Raw genomic sequence first — 16,055 nt, forward strand, 5'->3', positions numbered from 1 at the left:
TGTCTGGAAAATGGCACCAAGAGAAAAAAGATTATTGTTCCCAATGCCCAAGCTAATAAGGCTGCAGTTCTAACCCACTTAACTGGGACTAAGTAGGCTCCATGAAATTAAATAGGACTTGCTTCTGAGTAGATATGGTGAGGATTGCATTGTTAGTCTCGCTTAACTAGGTGGATAAGCCTCTTCCACTCTGACCTTCTTCAGCCTCCTTGTCCAGCAAGCTGGCACACATCCACCAGTTTCCAAAAAGTACAGTTTGTTACTTTTCAACTGATTAGGAAGACTGAGCCAAGCTTATCTTAAGCTACTTTCTAAGGGTAGGAGGTGTGTACTGCCACTTCCCAACTTGGGCTATGTGCATACCGTCCGATAAAGAAGGTGCGGCCGGTTTTAAGCACCCAAGTGGGAGGAAACTTTTCTGAGAAGTGAGACTAGCCCTTGTTATCTAGCAGATCCAGTAGAATCTCTTATCTTCGCTAAAATGCACCCTCCCTAGATGCAGCATGTGTGGGAGGCCACGCACACCCTTCCCTACGAATCAAGTGATGGCCCATCATCTCATGGGAACCTAGGAAACATTGTTCCATCTAGTTCATAAGGACATAAGAAGAGGCTGCTGGATAGGCCAATGGCCCATCTAGTCTAGCATCCTCTTCTCCTGTGCTACTTTGTGGAAGCAGATGAGTGAATGCAACTACAAACTGATCCTTCTTTCAAACCATGTTTAGCTCTCTTGCCAAGCTATTCATTTCTCCTTCCATATGGGTGTATTTCCTTCCTTTCTTTCTCTCTCTCTTTAAATTATGAAGCAAAGAAAGAAAAAATAGAGGTGGCTCACTGAGTTTGGGGTACGACCCACCAACTGAACAGTCTTCTTTCTAGCCAGCTGTTTCAGCTGCAGAGCAGTAGACTGAAGATTGTTCCCCCAGATTCCAGAACTTTTCAGGCTGTTCCTTGAGCTCACCAGCCCTATTAGATCTTCCAGAGGAAGCCAGGGATGGCACACCAGATGATGCCCAGGCAACCCCCACTCTTCTGTTGCAAATTATGGGTTCCTTCAGATGACCTGTTTATTCAGCATTCATCCTGATCTACTTGCACAAAGCTTTCACAGGGGTCAGGATATGACCTGTCTTCATTGAGCATTCATTCTGATTTGTTTGTGGGGAAGTTATGTGACCATGCACATTCATCCTAAATTTATCCTGATTTGCTTGCAGAGTGTTTACATGTCTTCCCGTTAATCATTTGTTCATCACATATTTTACAACGCATTTCTTCATCCATTTACAAACCACAAATACTCCTTTTCTCTCTTTAAAATAGTGTGGATTTGTAGTGTATTGTTATGAGTAGGGGGGGTGGGGCAGTAGGCTGAATACCTGAGTCCCCTTCTCATTATTGGAATAGCCAAGCTAGCTTCTCAGTGAGGTGATGGACCAATAAGGGAAACAAAGGAAGTGGTTCTGTGCGAGACAGAGATGGGTGGGGACCCATCACTCAGCTCACTGCTAGTTAGAAGGACAACGGCAGGATTGAGAGCAGAGAGTTGGAGTGATGTGAGCTAGAAGCAAGGCAGCTTCTTGTGGTGTTAATGCTGTGAGCCTCTCCATTGTAGGCTCAGGTTGTATATATGTGTAAATAAACCACATCTCATAAAGGCACCACAGTCTCCACTGTCCCTCACTCCAAAGGAAACACTGCAGCCTCGCACTGCTCAGAGACTGGGTTGGCTGCAGCAGTATATTATCAGATAGAACATTTTAATCAAGGGTGCCAACTGAAATAAAAAAAGGGGGGCCCAGGTAAGCCCTGTCCTGCATAACTGATCACAAGACATGGCACACACACAATTTGAATTGCAATGCCTATTAACTTGGGGGGGGGGCGCTAATATTTTATTGGGCGACCGAAGGGACCTTTGCTCCTAGGAGTGGATTCCTGTTGCTTTAATCCACTTTAAATTATGGCATGTGTTTGAGTCCTTCCTGCAAAATACCGTCCTGCCTGGAGGCTCCCTTAAAAATATGAGACATGATAATGGAACCTTCTGCATAAAAAGCATGCAGTCTACCACTGACCTAGGAACACTCTCTTCTGAGCACAGGGGAAGGGGGGCCATTTGACCTTTTCTCCACTCACTGCTTCTTGCTGCAACTCTCCCCTCCCCTTGCAAACTGTTTCTTCCTTCCCAGATGCGTTTTTCCTCTCAGGAACATGTGCAGTAGGGCACAATCAGCCATGTATGCCCATGTGTGGCTTGGGGCGGACTACAGTGCAAGCCGTCTCTCTGCAACTCACAATTACCAGGATTCTTTGGGGGCAGCCACACGCTTTAAATGTATGACGTGGAGGTTATCCTAGTCTGGGTATAAGAGACCTGTTTTACTTGATGGGGCTGTGATATTCTGGTGGTAGGTCTAAAGGTCCCTAGGCAACCTTATCCACAGTGAACATTGTATAGCAGCTGGGTTGTCAGTTTTTAAACTAGTTTGTTGCTGTAGCTCTGCCTTTAGCAGATTGAGATACAGATTCATGGTTTCCTGCTTGGCAGGGGGTTGGACTCGATGGCCCTTGTGGTCTCTTCCAACTCTATGATTCTATGATTCATTCACAGGAGATTTCGTTCATCCCCATTATAAGCCTGCCGATGTCTGAACAGTGTTGTCAGGTGACCTTGACCATTGTCCAAGCTGGCTGGGAAGTTGAAGTCCAGTGACATCTGGTAGGCCACAGATTCCCCATGCCTGTAGTACAGTGCCTTGACTAGCAAAGGGGATACAACTGGTCACAGTGATTTGAACTCTGTATGCATTTCTAAGAGTCGCCTAGGAATGATGCAAAAGAGACCAGGGCTCTTAGGCCTTCAGTAGTTGTGCAGAAGGAGGCATTTCAGCAGGTGCAGCTTGTAGGACAAGTTAGACCTGCTGGAATCTCCTCTCCTATGCCTCTATTAAAAGCTCAGAAATCCTGGCCTCTTTTGCATCTGGACAACCAACTGCAACCACTGACTTGAGCGCCACACTTTGAATGCCCAGTGCACTTGCCTCACACCTTGAAGTCATGATGCTACAATGCAATGTGATGTCATAACGTCATATCATGACACTGCAACAGCAACACTTCGCACCTCACGGCAGCAACTGAACTGGCGCCTGTGCCTCTGCTGCAGCATGGGGTATGGGCTGGACACCCACAGAAAAATTGCTGTGGGCAGAGGCGGAGCCAGCTTCTCTGGTACCCAGAGTGGCACACATGCTGTGCACCCACGGGCGGGGTTAGCCGCCCGCGGGAGCAGGGCAAGCGTCCCAGGGGGTGGGGCGAGTGTCCCATGGGGGCAGTGGTGTCACCCCTCCTCAGGGTTGACACCCAGGGCGGACTGCACCCACCGCGCCCCCCTTCCTCCGCCGGTGGCTGTGGGTGCCCAGGGCCCCCTGAAGTTAGTCCCCTGGCAGCCACCACCTATGGCCCTCCAGATATTGCTGGCCTACAAGTACTAAAACTTGTATTTGCGCAGCTGTAGCCCTGTCGTCTTTTGCATTTGGCTGCCCAGCCTCCACATTCCCACTTTTGTTGTTGTTTAGTCGTTTAGTTGTGTTCGACTCTTCATGACCCCAAAGGGCCTAGTCTTTCAGCACCCACCTTTGGGGCCCATTCATATGGGAACTGGCAAGTTCTAAGGAGATGTTTCTCAAGCATCTGGACTGTGGAAGTCATTTGGAATGGCAACTTGAGATGTTCTGTGGCTCCTGGAGCTAGTCAGTCTGGACAGTCTGGCTCTATCAATTTTAGGGAAACACTTCCAGCTTTTGTCTCTGGATTGGCAGTTTCCTGACCACAACAAGCTGCCTACCCAACTTCCAGCCTGCCCTACGGCCTTGGGAGTGTTAGTACGTAGGATTCGCTGGCTGGCTCACATCTGCTTGCTCATTTCATTCGCTTCCTGTAGGTTTTGTCCCTGAAGTTCCATGAGGACATAAACTCCGATTCAGTTCACTTTCCCTAGTGCAGAGCTTTCCTGGGACAGGGAGCGGCTCCACTTAGCAGAGTAATTATACCACCTTTTGTGTTTCTTCCTTGACCCAGTCTCTTCAGCAACTTGTCTTTCTGGTTTGGAGGGCCTCAGGTAACACAGGTGAAGCTGCGGTGTCAGTGATTGGTAGGCACAGAGAAAGCAGAAAGGCATGCAGAGCAAGTGACAATGCCCAGATTAATCGCACATGGCCTCTGCAGTGTGTAATGTACATGCACACCCTCCTGGCAGGGAGATGCAAAAAAAGACCATCCTCCTGCATGTAAGAAGAGCCTGCTGGATCAGGCCAGTGGCCACCCTCATCCAGCATGCCATTCTCACATTGACCAGGCTGGTGTCCATTATGGGAAGACCACAAGCAAGACAACTCCCATCACCCTGACCATCGTCCACGCTGGCTGGGCTTGATGGAAGTTGAAGGCCAATGACATCTGGCAGGCCACAGATTCCCCATCCCTGTAACATAGTGTAGGTGCCTTGAATATCAAAGGGGATACAACTGGTCACAGTGATTTGAACTCTGTACCCATTTCTAAGAGTCACCTAGGAATGATGCAAAAGAAACCAGGGCTCCTAGGCCTTCAGTAGTTGTGCAGAAGAAGGCATTCACATAGAGGAGGGAGAAAGGTTGTTTTCTGCTGCTCCAGAGAAGCGGACACGGAGCAATGGTTCCAAACTACAAGAAAAAAGATTCCGCCTAAACATTAGGAAGAACTTCCTGACAGTAAGAGCTGTTCGACAGTGGAATTTGCTGCCAAGGAGTGTGGTGGAGTCTCCTTCTTTGGAGGTCTTTAAGCAGAGGCTTGACAACCATATGTCAGGAGTGCTCTGATGGTGTTTCCTGCTTGGCAGGGGGTTGGACTCGATGGCCCTTGTGGTCTCTTCCAACTCTATGATTCTGTGATTCTATGATTCTATGATTTCAGCAGGTGCAGCTTACAGGACAGGTTAGACCTGCTGACCTCTCCTATGCCTCCTCTCCTATGCCTCTATACAGAAATCCTGTCTCTTTTTGCATCTGGACACCCTTCTGCAACCACCTATAGCCCTCCAGATGTTGCTGGCCTAGAACTCCCAGTCCCAGCATCCCTGACCGTTGGCCATGCTGGCTGGGACTGATGAGAGTTGGAGTCCAACAGTATTGGGAGGGCTGTAGTTCCCAACCCTGCAGGAGTGGCCATTCCTGGTCCTTTTACAGGACTCTGATTTGTAAACATAAACCAACAGGTGAAGCTTCATGACATGAAGCTAAATGTGATTGCCTACTAATTGCTGGAGATTGAACAGATATTGAACATGGCAGCTGATGGTATTTTGGGACAGTTAGGCAATCCTGTTTAAATTAAAATACTGGTTCATAAACAAGCAGATGTTAATACAGGCTTACTCAACCTCGGCCCTCCAGATGTTTTGAGACTACAATTCCCATCATCTCTGACCACTGGTCCTGCTAGTTAGGGATCATGGGAGTTGTAGGCCAAAAACATCTGGAGGGCCGAGGTTGAGGAAGCCTGTGCTAATTAGGAGGGAGGTGTTATTCTTACCAGCAGTTAACCTGAACTTTGTATTAAATGCAGGAATATAACAACCAGCTTGCTTGTCTTCAACATAAAATTTGTATCTGCTAATGCCAGTCATTCCGTGTTGTAACCAGATACTTGGGAGGAGAAGGGAGCAGCTGCAGATGTGTTTTGAACAGATAGGAGCTCACCCATCCTGAATGCTACAATGTCTTTCTCGTCCGTCAGCTTCTTGTCTTAGAGGAGCTTCATATCCATTTTTAAGATGCACTGTAATTTCCAACACAGAAGAGATGAAAGGGGGGCGGGTTGCTTTTGGGGATTATAAAACAACATGTTTCCTTGTGGAATGCTGCTGTTCAGCCAGCCTGCCATGTCCTTTTTCAGGATACTCCATTCCACCTGCCCACCGACACTAATTTCCATTCCCCCTGCCACAACTGTCAGTCAGCGCTCCATGCCCTTTGAGCATGCTAGCCGCTTAGAGCACACTTACATCTAAAGCATATTCAATGCTCATTTAAAGCACATGATTTCCCCCAAAGAATGCCGGGAGCTATAGTTTGCTAAGCATGCTGGAAATGGTAGCTCTGTGAAGCAGAAACTACAGTTACCAGGATTCTTTGGGAGAAGTCACATGCTTTAAATTGATGCTAAATATGTTTTAAATGTGGGACGCAGGTGGCGCTGTGGGTTAAAGCCTCAGCGCCTAGGACTTGCCGATCGAAAGGTCGGCGGTTCGAATCCCTGCGGCGGGGTGCGCTCCCGCTGCTCGGTCCCAGCGCCTGCCAACCTAGCAGTTCGAAAGCACCCCCGGGTGCAAGTAGATAAATAGGGACCGCTTACCAGCGGGAAGGTAAACGGCGTTTCCGTGTGCGGCTCTGGCTCTGGCTGTGGCCAGAGCAGCGATGTCACGCTGGCCACGTGACCCGGAAGTGTCTCCGGACAGCGCTGGCCCCTGGCCTCTTAAGTGAGATGGGCGCACAACCCCAGAGTCTGTCAAGACTGGCCCGTACGGGCAGAGGTACCTTTACCTTTACCTTTTATGTTTTAAATGTATACTGTGGATCTGTATCGGTGGGAGGCTCTGCACACTTAAGATTTTTTCTAAATATTTTTTGCATTTGGGGAAAACGTGTGCTCCCCCCCATCCCTGCTGACACCTCCCTCTTGTACACTGATGGTGTTCTTTTGGCTGCATAAGGACTGGCATTGGGAGAATGAGTTTGCCATTAGCATAGGGGTGCTATCAGACAAGGGCTTGAGGTTGCAAATGTAGGGAGTTGTAGTACTTAACCTCTAGAGGTTGCCAGGTGGGCAAAAGCTCCTCTAGAGGGCGGCTTAGTTGGGCTGGTTGCCCCATCTCTAATTAAGAACATCTGCAGATGTACAGGAACAGGTGTCCAGAATGGTTCAGGCAGGCTTTTGTGAAAACCAGAGTTTACCTGTAGAATATAAAGGACAGCATGAAGCCTCCTGTTTTCACACACAGAAGGTAATAAGAGCTCCTTCAGTTGCCAATAAGTGCCAGGAGTTGCTTAGAAGCCTAGTACACCTCTGTCACACTTGCACCCAACACTGCAGGTCCTACTGTGCGCAAAATCTGCATGCCACCCTTGCCTTCAGGGCCAGCCCAATCATTAGGCAGGGAGACGCAGCCACAAGGTATGGGGGGACAAAGCATGTAAGAAAATGGCTTACTCTGTTGCCTATGCCTAAGCTGTCCTGTTACTGTGTGCTGTGGTAGAGGATTTGTTCCCACTGCCAATGTTGATGTAAGGTTGCTATTGATTTGATTTAATATTGCTTTTGATTTGTATGCCACTTTTCCCAAGCAACCAGGTTGAGCTCAAAGCAACTCACAACAATAATAAGCCATTAGAAATTTTAAAATAGTCACATTTCCATCCATATATAATCATGTCAAAAACACAGAAGCACGAGGATAAGGAGCCTGCGCCCCTCCAGATGTTGCGGGACTAATGTGTCCCTGCACATCAACCTGACAGCACACTGAGCAGGTCCACAAGCAGGCCATATAGTCACTGTCTTCTCCACTGTGCTGCAAAATTCTGAATTTCTGATTAAATTACATTAATGATTTCTAAACTTGTATCTATACATATAAATCAGCACATTTATTTATTGATCTACTTACACAAATCTGTGTCGTCTTCTGTAACATTGTGGAAGTAGTCACCCTACCTCTCTTTGAGGGTAGAGAGGCAGGCACCACACATGGCGGCTATCAGGGCTCGGGATGAGAAGAGATCCAACCATCTTCCTTTTGATTAACAGTTTAACTGCATGCCCTGTTGAGCCACGAAGATGTGCAGTTGGAATTGGCCTGACATTGCTGTAATATACAGTTAGTGGCTCACATGAAAGGGTGCATGAAAGGGTAAACCTGAGCTCAGGTTGCAAGTGGGTGTAGTTTGACAGCCTCTCAGCAGGCTCTGCTCTCCCCTACCCCACCCCACTTTTCAGCATTTTTCTCTTCATGCTTCCTGAAACAAGCAAGAAGCCATGAGACCTTGGCTCCCTGCAAGTGAACTGAATCACTCTGAAAGGAGTCTTTAAAGCCTGCATCTTTACTAACCCAAAGATTGCATGATCTTTTTTTGTAAGGAAACCAAGTACTTTCCTTTTTAAAGGTGTTTGGAATCTTCTTCTTCTTTGTTTTACTGCCAACAGATGGAGACTTGTTTGCTGTAACTTCTGGAAACCCTGTGAGTAAAATGTTCACTTATTTGCAAAGCTAAGTGTCTGTGATTTATTCTAGCCTAAGTATTTCTGTGGGGAACTTTGTTTAAAGGTGGATGAGGGCAGATGTAAATCTAAACAAGTTTTCATGTGCTTGAAGCCATTGTGCTACTGGATAGTAGGATCCTTTCTTCCAAACCTCTCTCTCCAACATCATAAACCCAGGCATTATGATCAGGACAACAATACTGGTCCTAAGTCAGCCTGTGGTACAGCTGGACCTCAGCAGAGTTCAGCAGCAAAAGTATCTTGCGCCCATAAGCTAAAGGAAGAGGAAGCCACCGACAGTGATCACTTTCTGGGATCAAACTAAACGTGACATTGAAATGCATGGTTGCAACTAAGTGTCTTAGTTTTTCAAACGTTAATAGCTGCCCAAGAGAGCACAATCAGAATCCAAAGCACAGTGCATGGAAGGGAAAGGTAACCCTTACCCCTCCAGCTGCTACTTAACCCACATAGAAGCTTCCATTAAAAATAATAAAACCTTATAATATATAATGGCATGTCTTGTTTGGCCCAGTGAATAGCTGGATGTGCTGACCAGCTGTGTCACAAGAGACTTGAGAATGATACGTCATCTGATTGAGTTGGGAACTGCAAGGCGACTAGATTCCTGGAGAGCTATTTGTGGCTATTACTCATTGATTCATGACCTTTTTATAAACTTTTTATAAAGTTTTTTATATACAATAACTATAAATAGAAGTATCCCTTAGATAATGGTACAGAACAACCTGTAATGGGGAATGTGGATTCTGGGAGTTGTAGCTTGCCAATTGTCCTGAGAACTATAGGTCAGTGGCAAACTTCAGTTCCTGGGAAACTTTGCAGGGAACCATGACTTTTAAAAGTGGTATAAGAGTGCTGTTAATGTATGGCTTGGGTGTAACCTATATCAGTGGTGGGGAACCCCAGGACTGGGGTTGAATGTGGGCCCCCAGGCCACTCTATCTGGCCCTTGGGACTCTTCCTCCAGCCATTCTTAAGCCACACCTTCACTGGCCTTGCTCCACTCCCTTTGCTTGGCTGGAATGTGTTCTTGAACTGCCATAGTGCCTCTGTCAGGAACTGGCTGGTTGCAAAGGTGGGGGCAGCAAAAGTCCTAGTTGCTGCAGGACAGGCCATCCAGGGTTAGGGGCCTACAGGAGTCTCCCACATTTTGTGACCTGGGGCCACATTTGGAAATCTGTTACGGGAACTACAAAATACCAATGTCACAGAAGAAAAACTGCTGATGCTCAGATATGCCCCCACCAAAAAAAAGTAAATCATCTACACATCCCAAATAAAACAAAAACGGACACAAAAAAGCAGGCAACACCCATAACCCACAGAAAACAGGCAACCTCCCCACCAAACAACCAAAACACAACCAGCCAAATAAGGCTCAATTTTTAAAAATAATGATTGGGAGGAGCAGGAGACCTTGGCAGGTAATAAAGTGGGTGTCTGTTACACCATGGTGCCCATGGATGCCATGTTGGGGGCCCCAAGTTTGAAGGGCCCAGTTAAACTGACAAAAAACATCTCAAGAGTGGATTGTATCCGATGCTAATCTTACTCAGAGTAGACCCATTGAAGTTTTTCAACATGACAAACACATTTAAATGGGTCTACTTCCTTGGTTGGATGCAACCCAGCATTGTACTCTTTACACCCCATAATAGCTGCAGTCTTGCTATTAACGCAGAACAAGAATAGGTCACACAAACACCAGCTGTTTTGTCCACTATATAGCCCATTTTACTGTAACAATATGTTTCGCCTATAGACCCAGAAATATAGCTGCTCTTGAAGGGCCGTCTGAAACACGGGGTCTGAGCTGCACCCGTTTCGCCCCCCCCCCCCGCCCACTGTGACACGGTGCCCCGAGATGCAAGGAGCATGACTCAGCACTAGCAGCCACATCAGACACAGCTGTGCTAAGTGTTCCACTGCCCCACAGTGGTAGAAATGAATCCCTGTGACTTTGTTTTGAGAGTTGATGCAATGTAGTAGCTGCAGCTGAGAGGCTGTGCAATATACCAGGAAGCCTCTTGTCCTACTCTCATCTCATCTCTACTCTCATCTCTTCTGTGATGAGGAGCTCAGTATTACCTACACCTTCATCCTTGGGTCCCCAGATGCTGGACTACAATTCTATCATAAGAATTTAAAAAGAGCCTGCTGGATCAGGCCCTTGGGAAGCCCCAAAGCAGGACCAGAGGGCAACAGCACTCTCCCTACTTCTGATTCCCAGCATTGAGACATTCTGCCTCCAACAGAGGAGATAGAATATAAATATTGTGGCTAGTAAACATTGATAGACTTGGAGTCATCCGCACTTCCACTTGTCCTGTGCTTAGAAAGCACAGATCCAAGAGATTTTCCCCTTTCCTCTCTTTAGCACTAAATCAGAGCAAACATCAACCTGGAGAAAACCCGAAATGCCATTTGCTCCAATTGCGTGCTAGAGAGTGGTTTTCCCAGGGGAAAGCAGTGGGACCAGAGAAAGTGTGGGAAAGGCCTAAGCCTCCATGGACTTTTGGTGGCCATCTCTGCTTCCTGTGAGAGTGAGTTCCACAGTTTAATGCTGGGCTGCTGTGTGAAGAAGGGCTTTCAACATTCAGCTTCATTAGATTCCCCTGAGTTCAAGGGTTGAGAGAAGGAGCCAAACTTTTCTGTATCCACTTTCACCACACTATTAATAATTTTATACACTTCTATCATGTCTCTTTTTGCTCGCCTTTTCCCAAGACTAACAACCCCCAAATGTTGTAAGCTTTCTGCATTGGGAGAGCTGCTGTAGCCACTAGATCATGTGGGTTTCTCTTTTCTGAACTTTTTACCAGCTAGAATATCCTCAGCATCATCCCTGGCTAACTTAGCCACTTATTAGGGGTGATGGGGTCACAGTCCAGCAGTGCCTGTGGGGGCCCCATGACAATTGCTCTGGTTTGTAAATGTGTCCACAACCCCAAAATCTTGGCAAACCCCTCTCTGCTGCTATGGCCACACCCTATTTTGGCTGTAAAAGGCACACTAGCAGTTTAGGCTGTTGTTTTTCTCGTGATTTGGAAATCCTACTTCTGACCCCACCCCTTTTAATCACCCCTTTCCCTCACCTTGCTTTACCTTCCTGGTTTAAGGTTTGGTTCTGAACACCCCCCCCCCCCATTTTAAAGTTTCAAGGAACAACTAGCAGAATGAAAAGAGGCACACCAACTATCTTTTGAAATAAAACTAAATGAAAATGATGTATAGATGGTATATAACACCAGTACAGATAGCAAAAATGTACAAAACCGGGTCAAACATATATTGGAAATGTATAGAAAAAGAGGGGACTTTTTATCATATGTGGTGGGAATGTAGAGAAATTAAAAAAAAATTGGGAAATGATATACAATGAACTGAAAAAAATGTTTAAAATGACATTTGTAAAAAAAGAAAAAAACAGAAGCATTTTTGTTAGGGATTGTATTGTAGGACAAGACCTGCCAAGGAAAACAAAGAACTTGTTAATGTATGCTACAACAGTGGCAAGAGTTTTGATAGCACAAGGATGGAAGAATGAAGAAATCCTGACGAAAGAACAGTGGCAAGAGAAATTGATGAACTATGCAGAACTGGCTAAATTGACATACAAATTGCGAGACAAGGACAATTTTGACTTCATGGAAGAATGGGAGCTTTTTACAAATTACTTAAAAAGACAACAAAAATAATTGGACTCTTTGGCAGGTTTTGAATAAACATTCACAAATTTTATTAGTTGAATATATGATAGATAAGACAAAGATATGTACAATTTTATAAAATGCAGAGAATAAAATGTGTTGAGAAATCAGAGAAAGGAGCTGAGGGAAGTCTTTGGGGGAGGGGGGTTGAGGGGGGAGGGGGAAAAGAATGTATGTAATAATATGATTGATAATTGATTATGTTGAAATTGCTTAATAAAAAAAATTATAAAAAAGAAGGGGGAAAAGTGAACCTCTATCCATCTACTTCCTTCCCAGGCAAAGCTCCAGTGTCAGGAGCTGGTCCTACACTCGAGTAGGACCCTGGTAGAGACACATGCCCTACTGGCATGTTCTTTCCCTCCTGGTCTTTGGTTCAGGAGCTTCGAAAGCTTTCTTCAGCCCGAACATCACAGCGACCAATGCCAAGAGACACCGGCACACTTAGGGATCTGCAGAGTGTTCACAGTTTGCGTAACAGACCTCAGCAACTCAGCATTTTGGCTAATCTACTTTATTTACATATAAACACACACGGGGCACTGCAACATGGCTCCCTCTCTCTCTAGTATCAGACAGCAAAGAGGAAAAGAACAAAGGACAATAGTCCCACTTCACGGAACACAGTAACACAAACATCCTGTCTCCGTCACTTCCCACTCTGTGGAGTCAAAACATATACCGTCATGTGATAGACAACAATCCCATGACTGCAATCACAGAGCAGGAATTCTTAACAACTGTTAAGTTGTGGGTGAACATATCAGACGACACAGCGATTCTTCAAACAGCTCTTCTTTAATCAGAGGCCAGAACAGAACTGAAGGGCTCAGTCAGCCTGCTTCTATATAGCTCCAGTACAACGTTACTGTAGCAACTTTCTAAAACTATCCAATCACTGAACGTCACTTTCGATCCTTCATTTGCATAACTATCTACAGTATCCCCCTGCTGGCCCAGGGTGAGAACTTCAGTACATAACAACAACCATCACCACTGGACCGAGGACTAAGCTCTTCTCACAGCCCATGCTGCAACACCACTACAGCACTGTCCTTTAAAGAAAACACTGGGTTATTTATGGTGTGATCAGCAGTGCAGTCAAGTAATTTCAGACTCTAGACTTAAAAGCCTTCCTTGGGGAGGGAGGGTTCCTTAGATGGTTATGTGTATTATTTTACCAATGTGAAAATATGGCAAGCCTGTCCTGTGGCATTCCCCCCCCCCCCCGCCCCGGCTATGCTGCTCGACCTCTGCCTCAAAGTTCTGCCCTGATGGCACCACTTGATGTAATACAGCAACTTTGGTTTATTTGGGGCTTTCAAATAGATTTTCTGTTTGCAATATTGTTTTTACTTAACTTGGTCTGTTTTATCCCCTAAACAATTGATTTCTTAGACTGAAGATGGGGCTATTAAAATTTGACAGAGGTGTGAGACCACTAAAAATCACTCTGAGCCCATGGGATAGAGTGGGATATCAGCCAGCCAGCCAGCCAATAAAATATACATTAATCCAGTGCTTTTTTCTGGGGGGATGCAGGGGGTATGCAGACCCCTAAACATTTTGTGAATCTAAGTTTGGCCTCATTGAGGGACAGTATTTCAATATGAGTAGGAAAAGGAGAGTACCCTTAAACATTTTTTAAGAAAAAAAGCACTGTATTAATCACATACTTGTGGGCATGCACATGGCTAGGAGGAAGGACCACAACTCAGCGGCAAGCAAAAGGTCTCGGGGTTCAGTCTCCTAGTGGGGCTGGGAGACAGAGGCCCCCGTCTGAAACCATGGAGAGCTACTGTCAATCATTGGAGAAGATACTGAGCTGCAGGGACTAATGATTTGACTCAGTCCTATGTTCCTATGACTGACGTTCATTCAACAGAGATGCAGCAGCCCTTTGAAAGGGCTGTAGTGTTTTAAATTGGTATTAACATTCATGAATAAGAAATCCACATACAGATGGGGACAATCTGGTGAGAAGGCACCACAGAAAAGCTTTCTTCTGCTTTAAACATCTTTTTAGACATGTGTTAAAAACATTCTATTCTTGACAGTTCCCACAGTGCAAGTGTCATGCGTGCCCTTCTAGGTATGATCCTGTCATTCAGGCTATTTTGTTCCTTCCTCTTGTGAATGACTGCCTAGGACCTGTGTGTATTCAGCTGCATTTCCACCAAGGCGTTGACACAATGACCTCCCTGTGTTTTTCCTGTAGGGTCCTTAAACATGACACCCTGGTACTTCGACCCCCTCGGCAGCACTTTAGCAAATCTCTCACCTAGGTCAATTAATGCCAGCAAACATCACTTCCTGTTGCTCAGCATGAAATAGCATTGTTTTGTTTGGGGTTTTTTTTAAAAAAATACTTGTAATTTATAGAAGTTCTCAAATACAAGGTACAGTTTCACAATACATGAATAATAACATAAAACACTAACATAATTTTAATACTGTATATGGCTGTGCGCACCCCAATATCCAAGTGATAAGAGGGTCCAGGGGTTCCAGCATTTTCCCAGTACATGTGCAGTCCACGTGAAAAGATCTAGGGGTCTTGGTGGACCATGAGGCAACAGTGTGAAGCAGCAGGGGGGAAAGCTAATGCTGTTCTAGGCTGCATCAGCAGGTGTCTAGTGTCCAGATCAAGGGAAGTAATAGTAGCACTCTGTTCAGAGCACACCGGGAATACTGTGTCCAGTTCTGGGCACCACAATTTAAGGAGGATGTTGACAAGCTGGAATGTGTGCAGAGGAGGGCAACCAGGATTATCAAGGATCTGGAAACAAGCCTTGCAAAGAGCGGTTGAAGAAGCTGGGTACATTTAGCCTGGAAAAGAGGAGACTTAGAGGAGATATGATAGCCATCTTCAAATGTCTTAAGGGCTGTCACACAGAATAATAATAATAATAATAATTTATATCCTGCCCTCCCCGGCCAGAGCCGGGCTCAGGGCAGCTAACATCAGTAAAATTACAGTAAAAACATAATAGGGGAAAAAACCAATTTAAAATACAGATTAAAATGCAATTTAAAATGCAGCCTCATTTTAAAAGTAGCCCATAGATCAAAACCATAAGGGGAGGGAAACATAAGAGTCAGACTGAGTCCAAACCAAAGGCCAGGTGGAACAGCTCCGTCTTGCAGGCCCTGCGGAAAGATGTCAAGTCCCGCAGGGCCCTAGTCTTTTGTGACAGAGCGTTCCACCAAGTCGGGGCCAGTACTGAAAAGGCCCTGGCCCTAGCTGAGACCAGGCTTGACTACTGAGTCCAGGCTTGACTACTGTAGTTCGCTCTACATGGGCTGCCCTTGAAGCTGTCCCAGAAACTCCAGCGGGTGCAGAATGCTGCAGCGAGGCTCCTCACGGGGTCTCTGCCATGGGAGCATATTCACCCAGTGCTTTTCCAGCTGTACTGGCTCCCAGTGGAGTACAGGGTCAGATTTAAGATGCTGCTTTTGACCTTTAAAGCCCTAGGACCTAACAGCCTAGGACCCTCGTACCTACAGGACCGCCTCTCCACGGAGAGCCTCAAGGTCCATAAATAGGAACACCCTAGTGGTCCCGGGCCCTAAGGAAATTAGATTGGCTTCAACCAGAGCCAGGGCCTTTTCAACTCTGGCTCCGGTCTGGTGGAACGCTCTGCCTCATGAGACCAGGGCCCTGCAGGATCTGATTTCTTTCCGCAGGGCCTGTAAGACAGAGTAGTTCCGCCCGGCCTTTGGCTTGGAGCCAGTTTGATTCCCTCCCTCTCTTTTTTCTTTTCCTTCTCCTCCTGCAATGAGGCTACATTTTAATATTTTAATGTTTCAATATTTTAATGTTGTATTTTAATTTTGTTTTTAAGTTGTAATCATTCAACTTGTTTTTATTATTGCTTGTAAGCCACCCTGAGCCCGGCCTTGGCTGGGGAGGGCGGGGTATAAATAAAATATTATTATTATTATTATTATTATTATTATTATTATTATTAAACCAGCACCTTAACCCTGACCCTGTACTCCACCGTACTAGCTAGT

This window comes from Podarcis cretensis (assembly GCF_951804945.1).
Source record: "Podarcis cretensis genome assembly, chromosome: 15".
Classification (NCBI taxonomy): Eukaryota; Metazoa; Chordata; class Lepidosauria; order Squamata; family Lacertidae; genus Podarcis; species Podarcis cretensis.